The sequence below is a fragment of the Xenopus laevis genome, chromosome 6S (genome assembly GCF_017654675.1).
Source record: "Xenopus laevis strain J_2021 chromosome 6S, Xenopus_laevis_v10.1, whole genome shotgun sequence".
Lineage (NCBI taxonomy): Eukaryota > Metazoa > Chordata > Amphibia > Anura > Pipidae > Xenopus > Xenopus laevis.
In genome coordinates, this window is record NC_054382.1 from 39946718 (window position 1) to 39959079 (window position 12362).

The following is a 12362-nucleotide window of genomic DNA, read 5'->3' on the forward strand; positions in this document are numbered from 1 at the left end:
TATTTTTAACAATATAAATTATTTGATTAAAATGGAGTCTATGGGAGACTGCCATCTGAATAACAGGTTTCCGGATAACAGATTCTATGCGTGTAATCTATCTCAAAACATATTTTTTAAACAATTATTACTATTTCTAATAATTATAATTAACTAAATAACTAGTTCTGAGCTTCTGGATTATGGGTTTCCGGATAACAGATCCTATGCGTGTATCCATTAATTAGCACCTTTTAAATAGAAAAATAGAAAAATATATAAAAATTATTACTATATTATTCATTTGCACATCTTCAGAATTTACATATGTCCTTGACAAATGTAAATCTGTATTAGGATTTAAGAACAATCAGGCCTCAAGAAATTATCAATTATTCAACAAAACGTTCTTACCCTAAAGCCAGAAAAAAAAATTCTTTATTTTATTCCAGAACTTAATATCTCAGTGTCATCATTTTATTTTGCAAACTTCATGGGCTGCTCTTTAAGAGTACCTTATAATAGGATTTTTTATAGTCTGCACAAAATGATAATTAACTCTTACCTGTATAGTTGCATGTATGCGTTTGTGTGTATAATTGCATGCATATGTAAGGGGCAGATTTAAGGTTTGTATGGTAAATTTGAATTTGAATTTTTTTTGGTCAAAACAAACAAATTCTAATTTTAATTCACTTATTCAAATTCAAGATTTATAACACCTCGACCATGGAAACAGCTCTAATTTGAAAATTCGCCACCTAAAACCTGCCGAGTTCATGTACAAGTCAATGGCAGAGAAAACTCGATGCCAATTTGATTAGAATTTTAGGGTCGTTCGTATTTGATCAAATATTAGGGGGCCGATTCACTAACTTCGAGTGAAGGATTCGAAATAAAAAAACTTTGAATTTCGAAGTGTTTTTTGGGCTACTTCGACCAACGAATGGGCTACTTCGACCTTCGACTATGACTTCGACTTCGAATCGAAGGATTCGAACTAAAAATCGTTCGACTATTCGACCATTCGAAGTACTGTCTCTTTAAAAAAAACTTTGACCCCCTAGTTCGCCATCTAAACCTACCGAACTCAATGTTAGCCTATGGGGAAGGTCCCCATGGCTTTCCTAAGTTTTTTTGATCGAAGGATATTCCTTCGATCGTTGGATTAAAATCCTTCAAATCGAACGATTCGAAGGATTTAATCGTTCGATCGAAGGAATAATCTTTCGATCGTACTATCTGCGCTAAATCCTTCGACTTCGATATTCGAAGTTGAAGGATTTTAATTCCCAGTCGAATAACGAGGGTTAATTAACCCTCGATATTCGACCCTTAGTGAACCGCCCCCTAGATGTTCATGTTTTTTCATAAATAAGCTCCCTTTCGAGTTTTGAATAAATTCTATTTTATTATTTTTATTATTCACATGACTTTGAAAATCGACCTTTGATAAATCTGCCCCTGTGTGTGCGCATTTACTGTGTGGATTCCACTTAAATGTATTTTTGTATTATTCACATTTTTAGGTGTGTCTTATTGGGGTAAGACACTTATGGGGTTATTTACTAAACTCTGAATGGAAAAATCACGAAAAATTTGTGATTTTTTTTTAATAAAATTGGACTTTTAAAAAATCACAAATTTTTCGGAATTTATTAAACCCTGTGGATGGAAAAGTCAGAATCTAAAAATCCGGCATCTCAGACCTGTTGAGGCTGCATGTTAGTCAATGGGAGAAGCCCTAATGATTTTTTGATGTGTGCTGGGTTTTGTGCAATACTCCGGAGTTTTCGGGTGAAAATTCCGAAAAAATCTTGAAAATCGGATGAAAAATGCTGGCCTGTACTTTTCATACACGTTCTCCTGACAAAAAACCCTAACTCTATAACAGGTTGCCCTTTTTGCAATTGGTTTTCATTTTTTGTTATTTGTGGGTTTTGAGTCATTTAGCTTTTTATTCAGCAGCTCTTCAATTTGCATTTTAAGCAATCTGGTTGCTAGGGTGCAAATTTCCCTAGCAACCATGCATTGATTTGAATAAGAGACTGGAATATGAATAGGAGAGGAGCTAAATAGAAAGATCAGGAATATCAAGTAGCAATAACAATACATTTGTAGCCTTACACAGCATTTGCTTTTTAGACGGGAGCCAGCAACGCCCATTTGAAAGCTGCAAAGAGTCAGAAGAAAACGGCAAATAACTATAAAACCATAAAAAATAAATAATGAAAACCAATTAAAAAGTTGCTTAGCATTGGCCACTCTATAACATTCTAAAAGTTGCCTTAAAGGGGAAGGAAACCTAGTCGGCGCAAACCCCCCACCCCCCCTCCCGTTTGTTGCCCACCCGCCTTCCTCCCCCCTGGCCTACCCGTCCCGCTGGGCAAAAGCCCCTAACTTGTTACTTACCCTTCTGCGCAGGTCCAGTACAGGGAGTTCACCGACGACATCTTCTTCCACGCGATCTTCTTCCTGCTGTGAACGACGTTTTGGCGCATGCGAAGTCAGATCAATTCGCCGGTACGGATCTACTGCGCATGCGCGTGACTTTTGGCGCATGCGCAGTAGATCCGTACCGGCGAATTGATCTGACTTCGCATGCGCCGTTCACAGCAGGAAGAAGATCGCGTGGAAGAAGATGTCGTCGGTGAACTCCCTGGACTGGACCTGCGCAGAAGGGTAAGTAACAAGTTAGGGGCATTTGCCCAGCGGGACGGGTAGGCCAGGGGGGAGGACGGAGGGTGGGCAACAAACGGGAGGGGGGGTGGGGGGTTTGCGCCGACTAGGTTTCCTTCCCCTTTAAAGGTGACCCACCCCTTTAATCAATCCCTTTGTGTGTTTATGAAGTTTAGATTTCCTATTTGTATGTTCCTTTTGCCATTTGTCGTTCTCAACCAGCCTCAGCGTTATTTGGTCCTGCAGCAAGGAGACACATGCTGTTACAGATGCCAAACACTATCAGACATAATAAGCTTAATAAGCATGTCTGAGAAGAGCCTGCCTGTCTTCAGTCCAGAAATGTGCCTGCGAAGAGGAATATACTGTTGCAGTTCTGCTTTGTTTTAATGGAAGCATAGACATCAATATTGTGACATGAATACCCCATTACTCTCGCGCTCACCCATTGCCTCACCCAACTTTTTGCAGCCATAAACTTTAGGCTTTCTCTTGAAAAACCAGGACATTTGGCATGTATATGGAAACAGACTGGCTTGAAATAGCAATCCATACTGCATGCAGGAGAAAATGAACTCTCACTTGACTTCTTATTGGCTCAAATATTGAATGTAGTTGTCTTTTAGAAAGCTGCCACATTCTGTACAGCCAAACTAAAATCTTTACAATTGCAATTGCTTCTCTGTGACATTAAATGCCATCACTGAACAGCAATCTTCTAATGGCCATTTATTGAAAACTATATTTGTATTGTGCGCATTTTCCTAACCAAAAAACATCAACAATAGTTACGACCTAACTTCATGCGGAAATATATCCATACGTTCATGTTTGTCGTGGTAGAAAGTAAGAGAAGTTAATCAGATTACATTGCAAGTAGGCAGTCAGTCAACAATGGGACCTTATTTTCGGTTAGAGTGAAACTTATAAAGCACTGCAGTGAGACCATTGCAATATAACATTAAACGAGAGCCCCAGAACAATAAACAGAGAAGCAGATTGTTAACCTAATTTAATAGAGACACAGTCATTGACTCTTGAAGTAAAACATTGTAGTCTGCTTAGTGTCATGTTTAAAATGAGCATTGTAGCTCTGATCAGTAACCAGAATAGCACGATCGCTTCTAAGATTCCTGTCTGGAAAATGTGCCATTAGCTGTTTGTATGTAGAAGTTTACAATGGAAAGATGAATGTACAAACATAATAGTTTGATGTTCCAATATACAGTAACTGAGAAGCCACACTTTCTACCAAGAATTTAGAGTGCCCTCTTGCTCTTTAGTGGGCAGCTTCAGGCTTCCATGCCTATGAGAGGTATTTAAGTAAGCAGCACAGATACATTAACTGGAATACCGCTGAAGAAAACAATATTGATGGCTTTAACTTGACCCAAGAATATCACTTCTGTCTACTGACATTTGCATACTTTTAATAAAATGCCTTAGTCTAAGACAAATTAGACAAGCAGTGTGATTTGATGGATATGTATCAAGACAGAAGTGCCATTAAACTAACAGGCTTATAGTCTCCAGCTATGTTTCTATGAGTGTCATTTGATAGAGATACAAGAATTTCATCACTTATTACTAGTCTGCTGCGCAACACTTGTCTCCTTTATACCACAAGTCTGCGTCTGGCACAGATCTTTAAAAGGTATGTTCTATGGATTTTTTCTTTACTTTCTTCTATCCTCACATTTTTTCCAAGCCCTTATAATTTTTTCTATCATTTCATTCTTTTCTCCTAAGATCACAGATGTCATTTACAAAGGGTGCAAATGGTAGTGCAATATGGAATGCAACATTCTAGTATTCATTCAGTTGCATCTGGGAAATTGCTGCACTGGTAGAAGCAAGTCAGCCCTGTCTTTAAAGGAGAGTTCAGACCCCCTCCCCACTAACCACTATTACAGCCAAAAGTGTCCCTTGTGTGTACCTGCTATAAAAATGCAGAGTTGCACAGTGGGGTTGACAGTATGATCTTCCCCTGCTTATTATCCGCTTGTCAGTTTGCCAACACACAACATGGACAGTTGATGCTAGGCCAGGGAGCGTACACAGGATTTGGTCACTTTTAGTTGGGGATGCACTGAATCCACTTTTTTGAGATTTGGCCAAATAGCGAACCGAATCCTAATATTAGCTTCTTTGTCTGTGTGACAAAGAGTCAAGTGATTTTTAGGATTCAGTTTGGCCAAGCACTTACTGCTGCTGAAAAAGGCAGAGTCCTGGATTCGGCACATCCCTACTTTTAGCAATGCCACTGCAAACACCAAGGGGCCGATTCACCAAGGGTCGAATATCGAGGGTTAATTAACCCTCGATATTCGACTGGGAATTAAAATCGAATATCGAAGTCGAAGGATTTTAGCGCAAATAGTTCGATCGAACAATCGAAGGAATAATCCTTCGATCGACCGATTAAATCCTTCGAATCGAAAGATTCGAAGGATTTTAATCCAACGATCGAAGGATTATCCTTCGACCAAAAAAATTTAGGAAAGCCTATGGGGACCTTCCCCATAGGCTAACATTGACTTCGGTAGCTTTTAGATGGTGAACTAGGGGGTCGAAGTTTTTTCTTAAAGAGACAGTACTTCGACTATCGAATAGTCGAATAGTCAAACGATTTTTACTTCGAATCCTTCAATTCGAAGTCGTAGTCGAAGCTCGAAGTAGCCCATTCGATGGTCGAAGTAGCCGAAAAAAAATCTTCGAAATTCAAAGTCTTTTTACTTCGAATCCTTCACTCGAAGTTAGTGAATCGGCCCCTAAGGGGGAATTGTAATACTAGTTGCAAAAAAAGAAAAACAATTTGCACAAATAAGAATAGAAATTTGCATTTCGCAATGTAATATTCTTGTATTGCAAATTTTAACTGCGCATTTTTCACTTAAAAAATGCTTGAAAGTGTAATCTTTTGGAGCAAACATAACTTTTTAAGTAAGAACTTTTTATTACTAGGGATGCACCGAATCCACTACTTTGGATTCGGCTGAACCGAATTGTTTATACCAAATAGATGATGAGGATTCATTTCTCAACTCAAATTTATTATGATAGTATAAATAAAAAAGGAATTTTTATGACCATTAAAAACAAGAATAAATTATTAAACCAATCCGCTCAAGTTCATAAGATAGCAGTAGGAAAATGAATTAAGAATGTGGGGTTGTCCCAATTTCTACTACCTATTGATTTCTATCCCTGGGACACCACAAAGATGGGGAAGGCTGAGTAACCGGGACTGTGGTTTCGAATTTTAACTGGCCCTAAACTGTAGGAGAAGCTTCCATAACCTCAAAAACCACAAATCCTCTTGGAGTTTCAATGGAAAATTGACACAGAAGGAGAAATGTGAACTGAGCAACCAAATGAATTGAGAAATTAATTACTATTTATTAGCACTGCACTTTAGATTCAATGACCTCCATTAATTCATCTGAGGTATTTTTAATGAATTATATATACACTATTTACAGAAATATATCAATTATTCTCTAATCACTTGTAGAATTGGATGATTTTTTTAATTAGAATTAATTCAATTGTTCAAATGAGTTTTGAATAATTGCACTGCACTTTAGAAACATATTTAAGTGATAAGTCTAAGTAGATTATTAACCACTAAGGTGGGGTCATTAGTGGTGCTACACAGCTATTAATCAATTAATTCTCAACTTGTATGGGTGTTGGTGAAAATAGAAAGATAATAGTTTTTAAGTGACCAATTGTACGGAATAACTTGATATAAGCGGGATACTTTTCTCTTTTTTATTCCTAACTACACTGATCTTGGTCAGACCTCTGCTAGAATCAAATGGATATAATTATTAATAGATAATCATGGGTATCCTCTGTTCCTTTTTAATAAATCAGCCAGTACTGTCATGCTATCCTCTCGTTGCTGGGCCATTTTGATCGCAAACTTACCCCAGGATGTTGTCTCACACCCTCCTATCCATAGCCAAGAAAAATATTGTTGAACTGGAAGAGCCAGTTGGCCTCATCACTCTCTCCTTGTTTAAGTTTGTGGACACAGTAGGTCTCCAACTGTTCAGCAAGATCTGGGATCTCTGGATTGAAGGGAGAGCACTTTGTGTAGACTAAGACCATCCACAGACTGCCTAGGAACACAGTTTAATTATACTCTCATTCAAACTGTATGCACAAACCAAGACTTGGATGGGGGTGGGTGGTTTTGGTTTATGTTGGCTGATTTTGACTGTTTGCTTATCTAACAAATAATAACAAAGAAATCCAATAAAATTTCCCAAAGCACAATTATTTTATTGAAATGAGTCATCAGCATCCCAGACCCACCCGTCTTAAAAACAATGCAGAAGTAAAAATACAATAAAAAACTAAAATGCATAAAAGTCACCCAAAACAATAAAGTATAGTTATTGCAGTGAAACAGGTTGTGGGACGCACAGACCCCCCGACTCGCTATAAAGGGAATTTTAAAAGCAATCAACAACGCAAGAATAAAAAATACTATAAAATTCAATAAAAGCACAAATCACAGCTAAAAACTAAAAAATATCAAATCAAATCATTAAGAGTAATGGGTATATTTATCAAAGAGTGAAGTTAGAGATGGCTGCAGTCCACAAGAGTGAAATTCCGCCACTCTCCATTCATTGCTATGGGATTTTTAAAAGAGAATTTTTCAATGGGTGAAAGTAAAAATTCACCCTTTGATAAATATGCTTTTCAAAATCCCATATAAATGAATGGAGAGTGGCGTAATTTCACTCTAACGGACTGTGCCGATCTCTAACTTCACTCTTTGATAAATATACCCCATAAAGTGATATAGATCTGCATATTCTGTTGCTTAAAAGCGAATGATCAATACAATATAATCGCTACAATAGAATGGACAGGATTGTAATATTAGGCTCTTTAGCAGCTCTATCTTACATAAAATGTATTTGTCACTAACAGGTATTGCATTGATTTTCATTATTGTGGTAAATGTAATTAGTATGGAACCGGTACACTTATTGGCTTTAAAAAAAAAGGGCAGGTTTTCCCATTATATACCTGGTTCCTGTTACAATTTTTTGAAAGCACTTGGGAAAGGTCTGGTTCAAGGGGCAGAGCACAGGCAGACCCTGGGCATGAGCATTGAGTGGCACTCTCTAGTGCTCTTGCATGTCTCTCCAGTGACAGCACAAATGACCTCTAATAGGTTTTGTGACTTTCAACCACTGGCCAGTATTTTAACAAAGTGCAGTGTTCCTTTTAAAACTTCTTATTTTGCTGTAACACATCAGAGTGATTAGTGTGACTTATCAAGCATACACTACAGAGAACCAAATATAAAGCTTTTTATGGCAAGATGAATGGTTTGAAAATGTAACTGTTTTATTATTCAGCTTACAGCAATTCACTAACCCCTACTGTTTCCAAGCTTTTTTGTGTCCCGTATGCTTTAAATCTAAACGCATATTTTAACTTTTTGAGGCTTCCTGCTGTCATATGTTGTGCCATTTTGTTCCTTGGCTTGTAATCAATTGCTTCCGTGCATTGTTCAGTTTCAGTCAACTTCCCCAAAATGTGTCAAATGTAAAAATAAAATAAAAAAAATGGGAACAGAATCCATGCATTCTGCAGTGCTATTTACAGGGAGGAGCTTGTGTAAATCATTATGTATAAGAAATTCATGGGTTATTTCCTTAACAGCTTTTCTTCTCCTTTGGAATATCTGATATTTTGCATTTTTTTGCTCTGTGACAACAAATAAAACATTAGCATTAATTGAGTGATGGCATACATGAATCTGGAGAACAACATGTGAACTTATCTATGCAGGTATGGGGCCTGTTATCCAGAATGCTCTGGACCTGGGGTTTTTCAGATATCGGATCTTTCTGTAATTTTGATCTTCATTCCTTAAATCTACTAGAGATTCATGTAAACATTACATATACCAATAGGCTGGTTCTGCTTTCTTTCAATAGAGATTAAGGGGCAAATTCACTAAGACGCGAAGCGCCGAACGCTAGCGTTAATTCGCTAGCGTTTGGCATTTTCGCTACTGCGCAAATTCACTAACGAACGCTGGCGTAGTTTCGCTAGTGTTACTTCGCAACCTTACGCCAGGCGAATTTTCGCTAGCGACGAAACTACGCAAATTCACTAACTTGCGCAGTGTACTGAACGCTACCTTTTACGCTAGACTTCCTTCGCCACCTCAGACCTGGCGAAGCGCAATAGAATAGATAGGGATTGTTTAAAAAAAAGTCAATTTTTTTTCTAAGTCCCAAAAAACGCTGGCGTGTTTTCTACATGATGGCTGATAGGCTGAAAAAGATCGAAAATTTTTTGGGGCTCCCCTTCCTCCCCCCTACATTTCCTGACTCATGGCAACTTACCTAGACAGTGGGCACATGTGTAGGGCAAAATAAAATTTTTATTTGCTGATTTGAAGGTTTTCTAGGCATTTGTAGTGCAGATACGTGTTCCTCCATTGAAATTTGAATTTCGCGCCGTATGCAAATTAGCCTTCGCTAGCGTAACTTCGCTTTATATAGCGAATCAACGCTAGCGCAACTTCGCAACCTTACGCTACCCCTGTGCGCAACTTCGGATTTTAGTGAATTTGCGGAGCCCTGGCGAAACTACGCCTGGCGAAGTGCGGCGAAGTGCGGCGAAGTTGCGCCTGGCGCAACTTCGCATCTTAGTGAATTTGCCCCTATGTATTTCTTAGTTTGGATCAAGTACAAAGTACTGTTTTATTATTACAGAGAAAAAGGAAATCATTTAAATCTAATTGGATTATTTGGATAAAAAGGAGTCTATGGGAGAGGGCCTTTCTGGAATTCTGTACTTTCTGCAAAATGGATTTCTGGGTGACAAATCCCATATCTGTTAGTGATGTGCAGGCCGGCGCGATATCTGTGGGACTCTTGGGTTTATGGGTGGGTTCGGGCCAACCCTGCTCCCCCATTTGCGGGCCACCTGCTCTCCCTCCCGTGACCTTATTCTTGCTTACAGTTTTATAAACATGCGCATGTCAGCCCTGCCCCTTTTGTGACGTCATAAACGGGTTACGATTACAGTTTTCCCGACCCTCATATCACTAATACCTGTATATTATAGGTCTCCTGTCATTATTTTGATTCAGTGGGAGATGCCAAAGTTTTTTACCTTGGACCACTGTTTCTTTTAGGAAAAATTGCACTGTGTGAAAACCCTTTCAAACACCTCCTTAGGGCAGACCTTAGACTCATGTGCAGTACAGTAAAATGTTACTATACTTGGCATGCATGAGGGATGCAAGTTAGTTGGCATGATAGGTGGTACCTACTTGCCACCCCCTTCATGAATATGCTGCAGCAGTTTGTGCTCAATGCAAGTTGTGGGGGTAGCTGGTGCCCAAGTGCTGCCCCCCAGCCCACCCCTCATGAATACAATTTTGTGGAATGCTTCAGAGATGCATTCATTGGTGGAGGTGGGTCAGTTCCTTGTGCTTCCTTCTGAAGCCCAAAAGCCAAAGACCCAGAACTGTAGGTGCTCAGCTTGGGGCATGTTGCAAATTATAAATTACACCTATTTTTCTATTTGCTCCCTGCACTTTTTAAGTATTCCCTAAAATGTCCTGGTGTTCAGACCTAAACTGGTTGCAGTTATGGAACTGAAAACATCTATATCTTCATTACACATTATATGCATACACCTCTGAAAACAAGAGCTTCACACAAACCCCAGTAACAAAATCCCACATTGTGCAGTAAATATCTGACCAATCTGTAAATTTGTCAGTGGCTGAGACCAATTGTCCCATGGATGGGGATCACTGTCCAGCCTTAAGAGAGACAGTTGGGATGTATGCTGCCAAACAGACTTGTACATGTTAACTCTAGAGACACATTCAAATTTATTTTCACCTGGAAAACATCCTATTGAACCCTATTCATTTAAATGCACCATAATTGATCCAAACACAATTAAAAACGCATACACAGATTATCAGTATTATTATTCGCACTAGAGAAAGACATAAGTAATTTTAGCTCATCTTAGCAACATATAAATGAGCCCAGTCCAATTAAATATACCATTATTGATCCACCTTTGCTAATTTAAAGATAACATGGAGAAATGATCTGGTAGGAGGACCTTCACCAGGGGATTGTCACAGGGAATCTAAAACCCTATAAACCCATTCAAAGGCAAACAAACTCGAAAAGGCAGGATCTATGGAAAAAGCTTGGCCAAACATAGCCATTTATACACGTGGGACATATACAGTACCTTGTACACTTTTCACACTTTCACTCAGAAAGGGCCAACAGTCCAAAGCATAGGGGGATCAGAACAACAAGTATATTTAAAAAATATTCTGCATACAGTCAATGCCATAGTTATGGAAACAAGCAAATTAATAAATACCTAATAGCTATGTAAGATATTTAATGTGTCCATTTCTAAGAAACCTTATATAGTAATTAATTGAGAATCTGCATATTTGAAGTTTCAATCCCAAAAGACCCTGACCTAGTATTGTTAGGTAAAAAAACTAGAGGGATTAAACAATAGGCATTTGTTTTTAGCTATTATGACAGCATAGCTGCGGGAAATGAAACAAATACCACTAGACCCAGTTGACAACAGAATAGACTGGATGATGTCTCAAGAAAAAATGACACTCAAGGAATTTTTATTAACATGGAATCCTTGGATAAAATACAGATATGGGTCCAACTCTCCTGACATTCTCCTCTTGCTATAGTATCAAATTGAATTTCCTTAATTCGAAATTTTCTTGATAACGGGTTTCCGGATAATGGATCCCATTCCTGTACATCATAATTTACTGTTATATTTTACTGTTCCTTTTACACAGATGTAGGCAGGCATAGCCTCCTCAAAACCATTTACATATATTCTATATTATAAGTTCTCCAACAGAAAGCTTTCTATTGATAGACACCCCCCCCCCCAAAAAAAAGAGAAATCTTACCCTCCTCCTCTGCACATAACGTAATACAGGTATGGAACCTGTTATCCAGAATGTTTGGGACCTGGGGTTTTCTGGATAACGGATCTTTCTGTAATTTGTAACTTCATACCTTTTGTCTACTAGAAAATCATGTAAACATTAAATAAACCCAATAGGTTGGTTTTGCTTCCAATAAGGATTAATTATATGTTAGTTTGGATCAAGTACAAGCTACTGTTTTATTACAGAGAAAAGGGAAATTTTTAAAAATGTGGATTATTTGCTTATAATGGAGTCTATGGGAGACGGCATTTTTCATAGTTTTCAGTACAGGTATGGGACCTGTTATCCAAAATGCTCTGGACCTGGGGTTTTCTGTACAACAGATCTTTCTGTAATTTGGATCTTCATACCTCGTCTACTAGAAAATCATTTAAAAATTAAATAAACCCAATAGGTTGGGTTTGCTTCCAATAAGGATTAATTATATGTTAGTTTGGATCAAGTACAAGCTACTGTTTAATTATTACACAGAAAAAGGAAATCAGTTTTAAATATTTGGATTATTTGATTTCAATGGAGTCTATGGAAGATGGCCTTTCCGTAATTCGGAGCATTCTGGATAATGGGTTTCTGGATAATGGATCCCATACCTGTAGTAGCAACTTTTAATTATCAACATATAACCTGTCATCACATTATAGTGTTCACAAGACAAAACTGTGCTGAATCATTAATATATACTGTGTAT